We start from the raw sequence: 14,219 nt of genomic DNA on the forward strand, positions 1-14,219 counted from the left end.
AAAACTTATCTACTTTTTTTTTCAAAAACAGCGCCACACCTGTCCATGTGTTGCCTGGTATTGCAGCTCAGCTACACTTAAAGAGGCTCTGTCACCACATTAGAAGTGGCCTATATTGTACATGATGTGATCCGTGCTGTAATGTAGATTACAGCAGTGTTTTTTATTTATAAAAACAATCATTTTTGACGGAGTTATGACCTATATTAGCTTTATGCTAATGACTTTCCAATGGACAACTGGGCGTTTTACTTTTTGACCAAGTGGGTGTTGTGGAGAGAAGTGTATGACGCTGACCAATCAAGAGTCATACACTTCTCTCCATTCATTTACTCTGCACATAGTGATATAGCTATATCGTCCTGACCACTTCTCTGCACGTCTCTGTGATTTACAGCACAGCACAGCGAGATCTCGCTGTAAATAACAGTTTACAGCGGAATCTCGCGAGACTACGCTTGCTATGCTGTAAATCACAGAGGAGTGCAGAGAAGTGTCCAGGATTCTGAACACACATGACGTCCTGGCTAGAGGTAATGTGTATTCATTGTCAGGACACTGCAGTAATGTTAGTGTATGTGGCTGCACATAACGATATAACTATATCGCTATGTGCAGAGTAAATGAATGGAGAGAAGTGTATGACGCTGATTGGTCACTGATTGGTCAGCGTCATACACTTCTCTCCACAACGCCCACTTGGTCAAAAAGTAAAAACACGCGCAGTTGTCCATTGAGAAACTCATTCGCATAAAGCTTTTGTATATAAAAAACACTGCTGTAATCTACATTACAGCGCCGATCACATCATGTACAATATAGGTCACTTATAATGTGGTGACAGAGCCTCATTAAAGAGGCTCTGTCACCAGATTATAAGTGCCCTATCTCCTACATAATCTGATCGGCGCTGTAACGTAGATGATAACCGTGGTTTTTCTTTTGAAAAACGATAATTTTTTAACAAGTTATGAGCAATTTTAGATTTATGCTAATTAGGTTATTAATAGACAACTAGGCGTTTTTTACCTTTTTACCAACCGGGCATTGGGAAGAGAAGTGTAGGACGCCGAACAATCAGCGCCTTACACTTCTCTCCATTCATTTTTAGCTGTAATCGCAGCACAGCGTGATCTTGCGAGATCACACTGTGCGGTCACATACTCCCACATTAACTTTATCGAAGTGTCTTGAGAGTGAATAGACATTGCCTCCAGCCAAGATGCGATGTCTATTCACACTCTCGACACTTCGGTAAAGTTTCTGTGGGACTTACTCACACAGCAAAGCGTGATCTCGCAATACCCTGCTGTGATGTCATTCACAGTGTGATCACGCTGTGCTGTGATTAAGTCCCACAGAAACTTTACCGAGGTGTCGGGAGTGTGAATAGACATTGCATCCTGGCTGGAGGCAATGTCTATTCACTCTCAAGACACTTCGGTAAAGTTAATGTGGGAGTTTGTGACAGCAAAGCGTGATCTCACGAGATCACGCTGTGCTGCGATTACAGCTAAAAATGAATGGAGAGAAGTGTATGACTGATTGGTCAGAGTCCTACACTTCTCTTCACAACGCCCAGTTGGTAAAAAAAATGCCCACTTGTCTATTAAGAAACGAATTAGCATAAATCTAAAATTGCTCATAACTTGCTCAAAAATGATCGTTTGTCAAAATAAAAACCACTGTTATCTACATTGCAGCACCGATCAGGTTATGTAGGAGATAGGGCACTTATAATCTGGTGACAGAGACTCTTTAAGTGAAGGGGGCTGAGCAGCAATATTACACACAACCTATGGACAGGACAACTCCTTTAAAGTTATTTCTAACTAAGGGATGCACAGGCATCGGGCATGGAGACGCATATGGGTGAATTCAGATGCTGCAGATTTTCGGTGTGGATTCCGTACTAAAGATTTTGCAGTAATTCACGGTTCAATACATGGTGATGGGATTTTTAAAACCCCATCGACGTGTAGTGAAAAGAATCTGCGTGGAGTTGAGGGCACGCTGCGGATTTTCAAATCCGCAGCACGTCAATTCTGTTGTGAATTGCCGACCCTTTGCAAATCCGCACGTTTTATACATTTTGCCATGGATTCATTGTGAATTTGCTGAATAATCCATCGGAAAATCACCTGAAGTCTTTCACACACAGCGTGTTTAGATGTATTATTTGCATTTTTTTTTGCCAAAACGCTGCGACCGGAGTGAAGTTTAAGAATGCCTACATACATAGCATTTTGGTTTTTGGCATTTTTGCAGTGTTTTGGGGATCAGTGGCATGCTCTAGCTATGCTTTTTTTCCTGGCTTTTTCTCCAGTCTTCCTTGTAGAACTTCAAAAAGATCAGGAAAAACGGATATTCAAAATACCACTAAACAAAAGACGGCACCAAAAACACATGCAAAAACGCCAACGCAATTTTCATGAAGTTTAAAGAGGCTCTGTCACCAGATTATCAAATCCCTATCTCCTATTGCATGTGATCGGCGCTGCAATGTAGATAACCGTAACGTGTTTTTTTTTTTTAAAACTATAATTTTTGGCCAAGTTATGAGCAATTTTATATTTATGCAAATGAGCCTTTCTAATGGCAACTGGGCGTGTTTTCTCTTATTTCCAACTGGGCGTGTATTGTGTTTGTAACATCTGGGCGTGTTTACTTGTTTTACTAGCTGGGCGTTGTGAATAGAAGCTGACAAACACTTCTATTCACAACGCCCAGCTAGTAAAACAAGTAAACACGCCCAGTTTTTATCCATAGTTTCCAAATATGGCAATCAGCATAAATCCCATCTCCAGGATCTAGTACTCATAACTTCTAATATTATATTTTTCAAGAAAGACATCAAGGCCCTTTTTAAACTTGTTCAAAGAATCAACCACCACAACATCCTGTGGCAGAGAGTTCCATAGTCTCACTGCTCTCACAGTAAAGAATCCACGTCTGTGAAAATTGTGAAATCTTTTTTTCAATCGAGACAGAGGATGCCCCCTTGTCCTTGTTACAGTCCTAGCTGTAAAAAGATATTAACCGCTTCCCGACCGCCCACTGTATATTCACGTCGGCACTTGCTGGGCTCTGTGCAGTGCCGACGTGAATTCACGGTGGGTGTTAAACGCACGATCCGGGTGTCTCAGAGTAGCGCTGACACCCGGATCGCGCTGTTATCACCTGCCTCTGGTCCCGAAGATATGATCGGGACCTGAATAGTTCAGGTCCCGGTCATGTGATCGCAGGGAAAGTGTGTTGTAGCAACGAACTGGAAAGTTTGTTGCTACAACAAACTTTCCCGGGGACCGATTGCTGGTGCTGCAGTCGGTTATAAGGCAGAAACGGGGGCCATATAACGGCCCCCGGGTCTGCCATGCACAGCAGCCTATGAGAACCGGCCGGATGCTGGTTCTCATAAGCTTCCTGTCAGTGTGACTCTCAGCGTCACACTGACAGTTTATAATACGTTACACTACCTAGGTAGTGTAATGTATTATAGCAGCGATCAGTGCTGCCAGGCTTCAAGTAAAACAAGTAAAAAGTAAAAAATAAAGTCATAAAAAAGTTTTAGAAAAGTGTAAAAACAAGTTATAAAAGTTACAAAAAAAAATAATGCTTTTTTTCCTATAATAAGTCTTTTATTATAGGAAAAAAATGAAAATGTTAAAAAAAAGTACACATATTTGGTATCACCGCGTTCGTAACGACCCAAACTATAAAACTATAATATTATTTTTCCCACACGGTGAACACCGCAAAAAAAATAATTAAAAAAAACAATGTCAGAATCACTTTTTTTTGGTCATCAACCCTCCCAAAATATAGAATAAAAAGTGATCAAAAAGTCGCATGTACCCCAAAATAGTACCAATAAAAACTACAACCCGTCCCGCAAAAAACAAGCCCTTACACCGCTTTTTTGACGGAAAAATATAAAATTATGACTCTCAAAATACGGTGACACAGAAAATAAATAATTTTATCAAAGTGATTTTATTGCGCAATCGCCGCAAAACATAAAAAAACCTATATACATATGGTATCGCCGTAATCGTACCGACCCGCAGAATAAAGTAAAATGTCATTTATACCGCACGGTGAAAAGCGTAAAAAAAAAAAATACAAAAAACTTTGTCAGAATTTATGTTTCTTTGTCACTTTGCTTCCAAAAAAAATCGAATAAAGTGATAAAAAAAAAAAAAAAAAAAAATCACATGTACCCTAAAATGGTACCAATGAAAACTACAGATTGTCCCGCAACAAATAAGCCCTCACACAGCTCCGTTGGAGAAAAAATAAAAAAGTTCTGGCTCTCAGAATATGGCGATGCAAAATTTGCAGAGTGTTCCAAAAGCGGATAAGATCGGGCGACCATTTATCAGTGCGACACCGGCCACATATCTATGAAATATTATTTATTTACCCCATTATTATACCCTCTTATTATGTCCTGATGTTCTCCGCACAGGTTACATATACCCCCATATTATAAACTGAAATACCAGCAAAACCCCAAACAGAACAGTTACCAAGCAAAATCTGCGCTCCAAAAGCCAAATGGCGTTCCCTCCCTTCTGAGCCCCACAGCGTGCCCAAACACCAGCTTACGTCCACATATATGATATTTTATATCCGGGAGAACCCGCTCAACATTGTATGAGGTATTTGTCTTCAGTGGCACAAACTGGGCACAAATTTTAATTTTCAATTTGCACCATCCGCTGCGCATTAACGCCTTGGCGCACCACGACTTAATAGCATGTCGTGGTGCGAGGGGTTATATATGGAGCGGACTCACGCGCTGCGCCCGCTCCATATTCTGCAGGTGTCAGCTGTGTATTACAGCTGACACCCGGGACTAACGGACAGGAACAGCGATCGCGCTGTTACAGGAGCCTGTAAAATGACATTATACTTCAATACATTAGTACTGCAGTGTATTGTACCAGCGACCTAATGATCGCTCGTTCTAGTCCCCTAAAGGGACTTTTGGGAGGTTTCCACTGTTTTGGTACCTCAGGGGCTTTGCAAATGCGACATGACACCCGAAAACCATTCCAGCTAAATTTGAGCTCCAAAAGCCAAATATTGTTCCTTCCCTTCTGAGTCCTGCCGTGTGTCCAAACAGCAGTTTATTACCACATATGGTGTATTGCTGTAATCAGGACAAATTGCTTTACAAATTTTGGGGTGATTTTTCTACTTTATTCATTGTAAAAATTAAACGTTTCTATGTTTTTTCAGAAAAAAATAGATTTTTATTTTCATGGCCTAATTCCACTAAATTCAGCAAAAAACCTGTGGGGTCAAAATGCTAACTATACCCCTAGAAAAATTCCTTGAGGGGTGTAGTCTTCAAAATGGGGTCAGTTTTGGGGGGATTCCACTGTTTTGCTCCCTCCAGGGCGTTGCAAACGCGACATGGCACTGAAAACCAATCCAGCAAAATCTGCACTTCAAAATCCAAATGGCGCTCCTTCCCTTCTGAGCTCTGCTGTGGGTCCAAACAGCAGTTTAGTACCACATATGGAGTATTGGCGTAATCGGGAGAAGTAGCTTTACAAGTTTTGGGGTGCTTTTTAATCTTTATTCCTTGCAAATATTTTTTTTTATATTTTTTTCAGAAAAAAAAGTATATTTTCACTTTCACAGACTTACTCCAATAAATATAGCAAAAGACCTGTGGGGTCAAGATGCTAACTATACCCCTAGATAAATTCCTTGAGGTGTGTAGTTTCCAAAACCGTCTCCCTTTTGGGGGATTTCCACTGTTTTGGCACCACAAGACCTCTTCAAACCTGACATGGTGCCTAAAATATATTCTAAAAAAAGGAGGCCCCAAAATCCACTAGGTGCTCCTTGGCTTCTGAGGCCGGTATTTCAGTAAATTAGCGCACTAGGGCCACATGTGGGATATTTCTAAAAACTGCAGAATCTGGGCAATAAATATTGAGTTGCATTTCTCGGGTAAAACCTTCTGTGTTACAGAAATTTTTTTTATTACAAATGAATTTCAGCAAAAAAAAGAAAATGTGTAAATTTCACCTGTACTTTTGCTTTAATTCCTGTGAAGCGCCTAAAGGGTTAAGAAACTTTATGAATGCTGTTTTGAATACTTTGAGGGGTGCAGTTTTTAATATGGGGTGATTTATGGGGTCTATCTAGTACATAAGGCCCTCAAAGCCACTTCAGAACTGAACTGGCCCCTGTAAAAATAGCCTTTTGAAATGTTATTGAAAATGTGAGAAATTGCTGCTAAAGTACTAAGCCGTGTAACGTCCTAGAAAAATAAAATAATGGTCAAAAAACAATGCAAATATAAAGTAGACATATGGAATATGTAAAATAGTAACTATTTTGTGTGGTATTACGATCTGTTTTACAAGCAAATACATTTAAAATAAGAAAAATCATAATTTTTGCAAATTTTCTCTACATTTTGGTGTTTTTCACAAATAAGCAATGAATTTATTGATCAAATTTTTCCACTAACATAAAGTACAATATGTCACGAGAAAACAAGCTCAGAATCGCTTGGATAGGCAAAAGCATTCCAGAGTTATTAACACATAAATTGACACGTCAGATTTGAGAAAATGGGGCTGGTCAGGAAGGTCAAAATGAGCTCGGTCTTGAAAGGGTTAAGAAAGATCTCTGTACTGGCCAATTATATGTTTGCACATTGTAATTATATTGTCCCCAAGCCGTCTTTTTTCTAAACATAATAGCCCCAAGTTTGATAACCTTTCTTGGTACTGAAATCCACCCATTCCCTTAATCCCCTTGGTCACCCATATTTGCATCCGTTCTAGTTCAGTTATGTCCTTCTTATACAAAGGTTTCCAAAATTGTACACAATATTCCATTTGTGATCTGACAAGTGATTTGTGTAGAGGCAAAACTATGTTCTTGTCATGAGCATCTATGCCTCTTTTGATGCATCCCATAATTTTATCTGCCTTGGCAGCAGCTGTCTGGCAGTGGTTGCTAAAGCTAAATTCAAAGGGAATCAGAAGTACTAGCTCAAAAGACAAATATGAAGAGGTGGGTACACGCCTTAGGGACAAGGTCTAATAGCCCCTCAATGAACAAGAAAATGGGAAATCAGAGAGCACTTCAAAAATAAAAAAGTGATCCTTTTATTCCCACATGCAACATTTCAGCTCAGTGTAATGCTTGAGAAAAGCTCACACAGAGTTGAAACGTTGCACGTGGGAATAAAAGGATCACTTATTTTTAGAGTGCTGTCTGATTTCCCATTTTTTGGTTGCTAAAGGTAAATGTACTGTCCACCTAGGGCTGGGCTATCAAATTAATTCGCCATTTCAAGTTAGCACGATTTTGGATTTGCCCAGAATCGTGAAATAGTTACAGACCCCGCCCCATAGCAGGAGAAAAAAAAAAAGCTTTATTGACCAGCAGACACGCTGTACAGCGCTTCTACTTCAATGAATGCCGACAATGAACAGGAGCAGCAGTGAGAGGACTGGGGTTTGCTAACTCTATGTGTAAGGCTATGTTCACACGGTTAGCAAAAAACATCTGAAAATATAGAGCGGTTTTCAAGGGAAAACAGCTCCTGATTTGCAGACATTTTTTACAACATACTCGCGTTTTTTATGGCCGTTTTTCGACAGTCTATAAAAACCGGCTCAAGAAGTGACATGCACTTCTTTTTCGCGTGCGTCTTTCAAAACGGCCGCGTAAAAAAACGCCCAGTCGGAACAGAACGCCGTTTTTCCCATTGAAATCAATGGGCAGATGTTTGGAGGCGTTCTGCCTGCGATTTTTCGGCTGTTTACGGCCCGAAAAACAGCCGAAAATAAGCCGTGTACCCTAACTGTGAGTCCAGAGAATGCTTGTTTTAAACGGAGCCCCATTCTCCCGGGCAGCTTCTTAACCCATTCAGTTCCTGCTGCATTTCAAGGCTTAAGAAGCTATAGCCACCTATCTAGCTTCTTAAAGCGAATGTGTTGCGAAAGAAACCTTTTTTTATTTTTATTTTTTTAAAGTTACTTATTTCTATTAGTATTTTTTTTTTCTTCCACATGGTGGAAAGTATTAAAAATGAAATAATAATTTGACATGTTTGCCTATGTTGGCCACCAGAGGGAGCACTTCCCAGAATTACAGCAAGGTAAATAAGGCAAAGCAACCTGACTCACAGCTGCCGTAAATGTGGGAGGGAATCTCACCCCCTCCCCCAAGCCAGGAAAAGGTGTCTTCAAATTGCTAAGCAGTGTCCGGCTGCCATTTTGAGTGTGATTGTTGAAATGCAACTCGCAGAAGCGATAGAACACACCAAAAGGCTAAGGGTATGTTCACGCGCTTACTAAACAAACTGAAAACAGCTCCTGATTTTCAGCCATTTTTAAATCAAACTCGCATTTTTGTCAGCGATTTTTACTGCCGTTTTTCTATAGTGTCAATGAAAAACGGCTCCAAAAATGTCCCAAGTAGTGACATGCACTTCTTTTTGGCGGGCGTCTTTTTACGTGCCGTTTTTCGAAAATGGCCATGTAAATAAATGCCCCGTCGGAACAGAACGCCGTATTTCCCATTGGAACCAATGGGCAGATGTTTGGAGGCGTTCTGCTTCCGATTTTTCTGCCGTTTTTCGGGACGTTTACAGCCCGAAAAACGGCTGAAAACACTGCGTGTGGACATACCGTGTGGACATACCCTTAGAATGATGAAAGTGAAGTGAATGACTTTTCAGTTGACAGGTTCACACGGCGTGTATTTGACACTTTTTTTGCGCATTTTACATGCCTCTCCTGCTAAATGTCTTTATCCCTCCATCCTGCTGACAGTCTCCTCCAGGATCACCACCCAATACTGCTGAGTCTCCTCCAGCGTCACCATACAATCCTGCTGACAGTCTCCTCCAGAATCACTGTCAGCAGGATTGTATGGTGACACTGGAGGAGACTGTCAGCAAGATTGGGTGGAGACGCATCACCACCCAATACTGCTGACAGTCTCCTCCAGCGTCCCCATACTATCTTGCTGACTGTCACACTACTCTGATAGGAATAACCATCTGCTGCTGACAGTCTCCTCCACGACCTCCTGCTGACGTATACCTTACCTCCTCACCCGATGACAGTCCGCACAACATCCACACTGAGAATACATCACACACACTCAGCTCTACTACACAGACACACACACTCAGCTCTACTACACAGACACACACACTCAGCTCTACTACACAGACAGACACACTCAGCTCTACTACACAGACACACTCAGCTCTACTACACAGACACACTCAGCTCTATTACACAGACACACTCAGCTCTACTACACAGACACACAGCTCTACTACACAGACACACAGCTCTACTACACAGACACACAGCTCTACTACACAGACACACTCAGCTCTACTAGACAGACACACTCAGCTCTACTACACAGACACACTCAGCTCTACTACACAGACACACTCAGCTCTACTACACAGACACACTCAGCTCTACTACACAGACACACTCAGCTCTACTACACAGACACACTCAGCTCTACTACACAGACACACTCAGCTCTACTACATCTGACAAGATTAGCTCCGCACACCGTCCACACTAAGAATACATCTCACACTCAGTACTGCTACATACATACACACACTCAGCTCTACTACACAGACACACACACTCAGCTCTACTACAGACACACTCAGCCCTACTACATCTGACAAACTTAGCTCCGCACACCGTCCACACTGAGAATACATCTAGCAACAGGCGAGAGGCGTCAGGGGGGAGGCGGGCCCGTCGGGGGTCACGAGAGAGGGGTCTGTCAGAGAGGGGGACAGAGACACACACCTTACCTGCAGTGCAGCTGGTCTTCATAATAGCACCTGCTATCTCCCTACAAACCAGCTTCTCTGCTGTGTGACTCTGACCTGCGTCTGCAAAGTACAGAGTCAGATAGCAGAAGCAATGAACGGCTGCCGTTCATTGTGTCCTATGAATTGTGTTGCCGTATTCCATCTCTATATGTGTCGTTAATCGACACAGAGATGAAAAAAAAATGTCAGCCCCCATAGAGAAGTAAAAGTTTGAATACATTAAAAAGTAGAAAGTGGCAACACAAATAAATACAATTTTTGCCTACATTATATTAAAAGCAATGTAATAAAAAAAAAAAAAACATGACACCTTCTCTTTAAAAAGAGGCTCTGTCACCAGATTTTCAAACCCCTATCTCCTATTGCAGCAGATAGGCGCTGCAATGTAGATAACAGTACCGCTTTTCTCTTTCAAAAACAAGCATTTTTGGCCAAGTTATGACCATTTTTATATTTATGCAAATGAGCCTCTTATGTACAACTGGGCGTGCAATGCAGCAGGAACTGAATGGGTAATGAAGTTTTTTTCATTATCTTCAGTGATAATACGTAGAAGATAGTCAGTGAAGGAGCCTCAGTGCTGGTGATATACAATACAGCAGGGGTTTACTAGTTCCCTTGTAGTACTGCTGGTAATACATCTAAGGCTTCGTTCCCATCTGCGCCAGGGTCCGGTTCCGATGTTCCGTCGGAACGGGACCCTGACTGACACAAACAGAAAACAAAAGGTTTCTATTTCCATCACCATTGATTTAAATGGTGATGGATCCGGTGCCAATGGCTTCCGTTTGTCTCCGTTGTGAAAGGGTTCCGTCGTTTTGACAGAATTAATAGCATAGTAGACCCCAGGCTAATTGTAACATAAGGACATGTAAAAGGGCCTATTACACCGGCCAATTTTGGTCTGGGCAATGATCGCCAATCAACAAGACAGCTCGTTGATCGGCGCTTGTTTGCTCGTCCCCATACATTATTATGTCGGCAAATGTGCCGCCAACAACGATAATATTTTCGTTTTTTAACCCGTTAGTGACCGCCAATAAGCCTTTTAACGGCGGCCACTAACGGGCTTTATTCTGATGCATATGCCTTTTTACGGCACTGCATCAGGATAAAGTAAACAGAGCAGGGAGCCGTCAAATCTCCCTGCTCTCAGCTGCCAGAGGCAGCTGAGGGCTGGGGGCGTCCCTGCTCTGCCGTGTGAGATCGATATAAGTATCGATCTCACCCGTTTAACCCCTCAGATGCGGTGCACAATAGCGTGCACCGCATCTGAGTGGTTTTGGAGAGAGGGAGGGAGCTCCTTCTCTCTCCCACCGACACCCGGCGATACGATCGCTGAGTGTCTGTGTCTCCAATGGCAGCCGGAGGCCTAATAAAGGCCCCCAGGTCTGCCTGTAGTGTATGCCTGCTAGGTCATGCCTCTGGCATGAACTAGCAGATGCCTGTCCATTTTAAACGGACAGGCAGTAATACACTGCAATACAAAAGTATTGCAGTGCATTATAATAGCGATCAGAGAATCGCATATTAAAGTCCCCTAGTGGGACTAGTAAAAAAAAGTAAAAAAAAGTTTCATAAAGTTAATTTAAAAAAAAATTAAAATGAAAAACCCACCTTTTCCCCTTACAAAATGCTTTACTATTAAAAAACCAAAATAAAAAGTAAAAAAGTTACACAAATTTGGTATCGCCGCATCCGTAACGACCCCGACTATAAATCTATTACATTATTTAAACCGCACGGTGAACGCCGTAAAAAATGTAATAAACTATGGAAAAATTGCTGTTTTCTGTAAATCCTGACTTAAATTTTTTTTTATAAAAAGTGATAAAAAAGTCGCATCTACTCCAAAATGGTACCAATAGAAACTACAAGTCTTCCCGCAAAGAAAAAGCCCTCATACAACCACATCGGCAAAAAAATAAAAACATTACGGCTCTTCAAATATGGAGACACAAAAACAAATAATTGTGAAAAAAAAGCGTTTTTACTGTGTAAGTAGTAAAACATACAAAATCTATACAAATTTGGTATCGTTGCAATCGTAACAACCCGCTGAATAAAGTTATTGTGTTATTTATATCACACGGTAAACGGCCGGTAAATGTCCCCCAAAATGGTGCTATTAAAAAATACAACTTGTCCAGCAAAAAACAAGACCTTATACAGCTATGTCGACGCAAAAATAAAAAGGTTATAGCTCTTGGAATGAGACGATGAAAAAACGTAAAAAATGGCTTGGTCATTAAGGTTTAAAATAGGCTGGTCATTAAGGAGTTAAAACAATACGACCAGCAGATGATCGAGTGTTTGCCCGTTCATCTGCTGATCACTGCCTGGTTTACAGTCTTGATATTTTTATTTTTCGTTTATTTAACAAAAAACTGAAAATAGAGATTCAAATCGAAAATTGTCCATAGTTTTGAAACTTTGTACATTTTTGGGCAAAATCGCCCAGCCTTTTGTCCACCAATATCCCCAAAGCTTTTTCAGTAGCAGTTTTACCCAGGATTTACCATTTAATGCATAATTGTAGAAAATGTACCTCAACCCAAGTGCATAACCTTACATTTATCCACATTAAACTTAATTAGCAATTTCTCTGCCCAAACTTCCAGCTTCTCCAAATCCCTCTGTAGTATTACATCATCCTCCTATGTGTTGATTACTTTACAGAGCTTAGTATTATCCGCAAATACTGAAATTATCCTCTACAAGGTCATTAATAAACACTGTGGAACCCCACTGGTAACCGCGACCCACTCTGAGGATGTACCATTAATAACCACCCTCTGTTTCTATCACTGGGCCAGTTGTTAACCCATGTACACATATTTTCCCCCTGTCCCAGCAGTTTGATTTTATATACCAACCTTTTATGCGGCACAGTATGAAATGCCTTAGAAAAGTCTAGATACACCACATCCACAGCCTTACCCAGGTCCAGACTAGAACTTTACTCCTCATAGAAGCTAATCAGATTGGTTTGATAGTACCGATCCCTCATAAACCCATGCTGATGCTGCGTGAACTCGTGAACAGCATCTCTTAGAAAACCCTCAAATATTTTACACAAGATGGAGGTTAAACTAAGGGTATGTGCACACACAATATTAAAAAAACGGTTGAAATGGTCAAATGAATATATGTGAAAGTGCATGTGAGAAGTGTTTATGTGCCATTACATAGTGCAATGGGTGAGCGGCAGCAACAGAGGGTGAACGACAGCGGTCCACGACCGCAGTCATAACAGGATATAATCGGGCACAAATTTTGAATTACATTATGTTTAATCATATGAATAGAGGAGGTATGGGGGTACCTGTAACCTGGATCTGTGAGTGCTGGGCCCCATCTCCTTCCTAGGAGACATCAGCGCTCACTTCTGCTCCGGTCTGATGTGTCCCGTAGGGTGCGCACGCACGCTCGTGCCCGCTCTTAAAGGGCCAGCGAGCGCACATAAAGACCATCATCATCAACTCACATGATTTCCTGGACTATAAGAAGGCCTCAGCCCGTCTGATCCTTGCCTGAGCGTTGTTAGTATATCCCTAGTCTGTCTTGCAAATGGTCCCTTAGTGTTCCCCGTTCCAGTTGTTACCTGTGCCCTGTTCCTGTATCCCGTGCTGTGTTCTTGTTCCTGTGCCTACTAGTTTGAGTCGTAGCTACTGCATCGGCTGTGGTTTGCCACGTCCGGTGTCATCTGCCACGTCCAGTGGGATTCACCACGTCTTGTGCAACCTGCGGCACATGATGTCATCCGCCACGTCTGCCGTTACCTGCTGGATCCACCTCCATCCGTACCAGAGCTGCGGCCACTGTCTGGACTATCCAGGTACCCTTGTGCGGCACTTTGTATTGCTGGGGTTCCCTGTTTGGCCAGCTGCCTCCCTGCTACGGCGGTGCGGCCTAGTGGGTCCACATAACGTGACTGTACCAGATATAGGGGCTTATCAAATAGCAGCATTACTGGAGCCTCTAAAATATTACTGGCTTGAATATACTGATGAACCGTGGGTTCAGGTTGGATGCAGCTAAAAAATAAATCTCACTTAAAAGGAATCCTAAAAATGTGGATCAAGTATGCCCTAAAAGAGATGGGTTTAAAGATCGAATTGAAAGATATTCAAACAAACTATTTAACCCCTTAGTGACCACTAATACGCCTTTTCACGTGATTCACTAATGGGCTTTAGGCTAGGCTGACGCCTTTTCACGTCAGCCTAGTCTAAGTCCTGCACGGGTCTCCCGTGCAGGCAGGAGCCGGGGCTCTGCTGTCTGATGACAGCTGAGCTCCTGCTCCAACGCCCGCGATCGAAGTTTACTTCGATCACGGCCGTTTAACCCGTTAAATGCC

General features: G+C 41.9%; 1 protein-coding gene across 4 annotated transcripts in view; it reads right to left on the minus strand.

The window, feature by feature from the left end:
- Positions 1-14,219, minus strand: part of LOC142662116 (myosin-10-like) — a 428,074-nt gene that overhangs the window by 391,344 nt on the left and 22,511 nt on the right. The window contains exon 1 of one of the 4 annotated variants that reach the window (XM_075840063.1): positions 13,185-13,316. The exons of the other annotated variants lie outside the window; for them this stretch is intronic. The gene's annotated coding sequence lies outside the window, so the exon portion shown is untranslated. Of the gene's footprint in view, positions 1-13,184; positions 13,317-14,219 lie in introns of those variants that run through there. 4 annotated transcript variants of the gene reach the window in all.

Source organism: Rhinoderma darwinii, chromosome 10 (genome assembly GCF_050947455.1).
Source record: "Rhinoderma darwinii isolate aRhiDar2 chromosome 10, aRhiDar2.hap1, whole genome shotgun sequence".
NCBI classification, from domain to species: domain Eukaryota; kingdom Metazoa; phylum Chordata; class Amphibia; order Anura; family Rhinodermatidae; genus Rhinoderma; species Rhinoderma darwinii.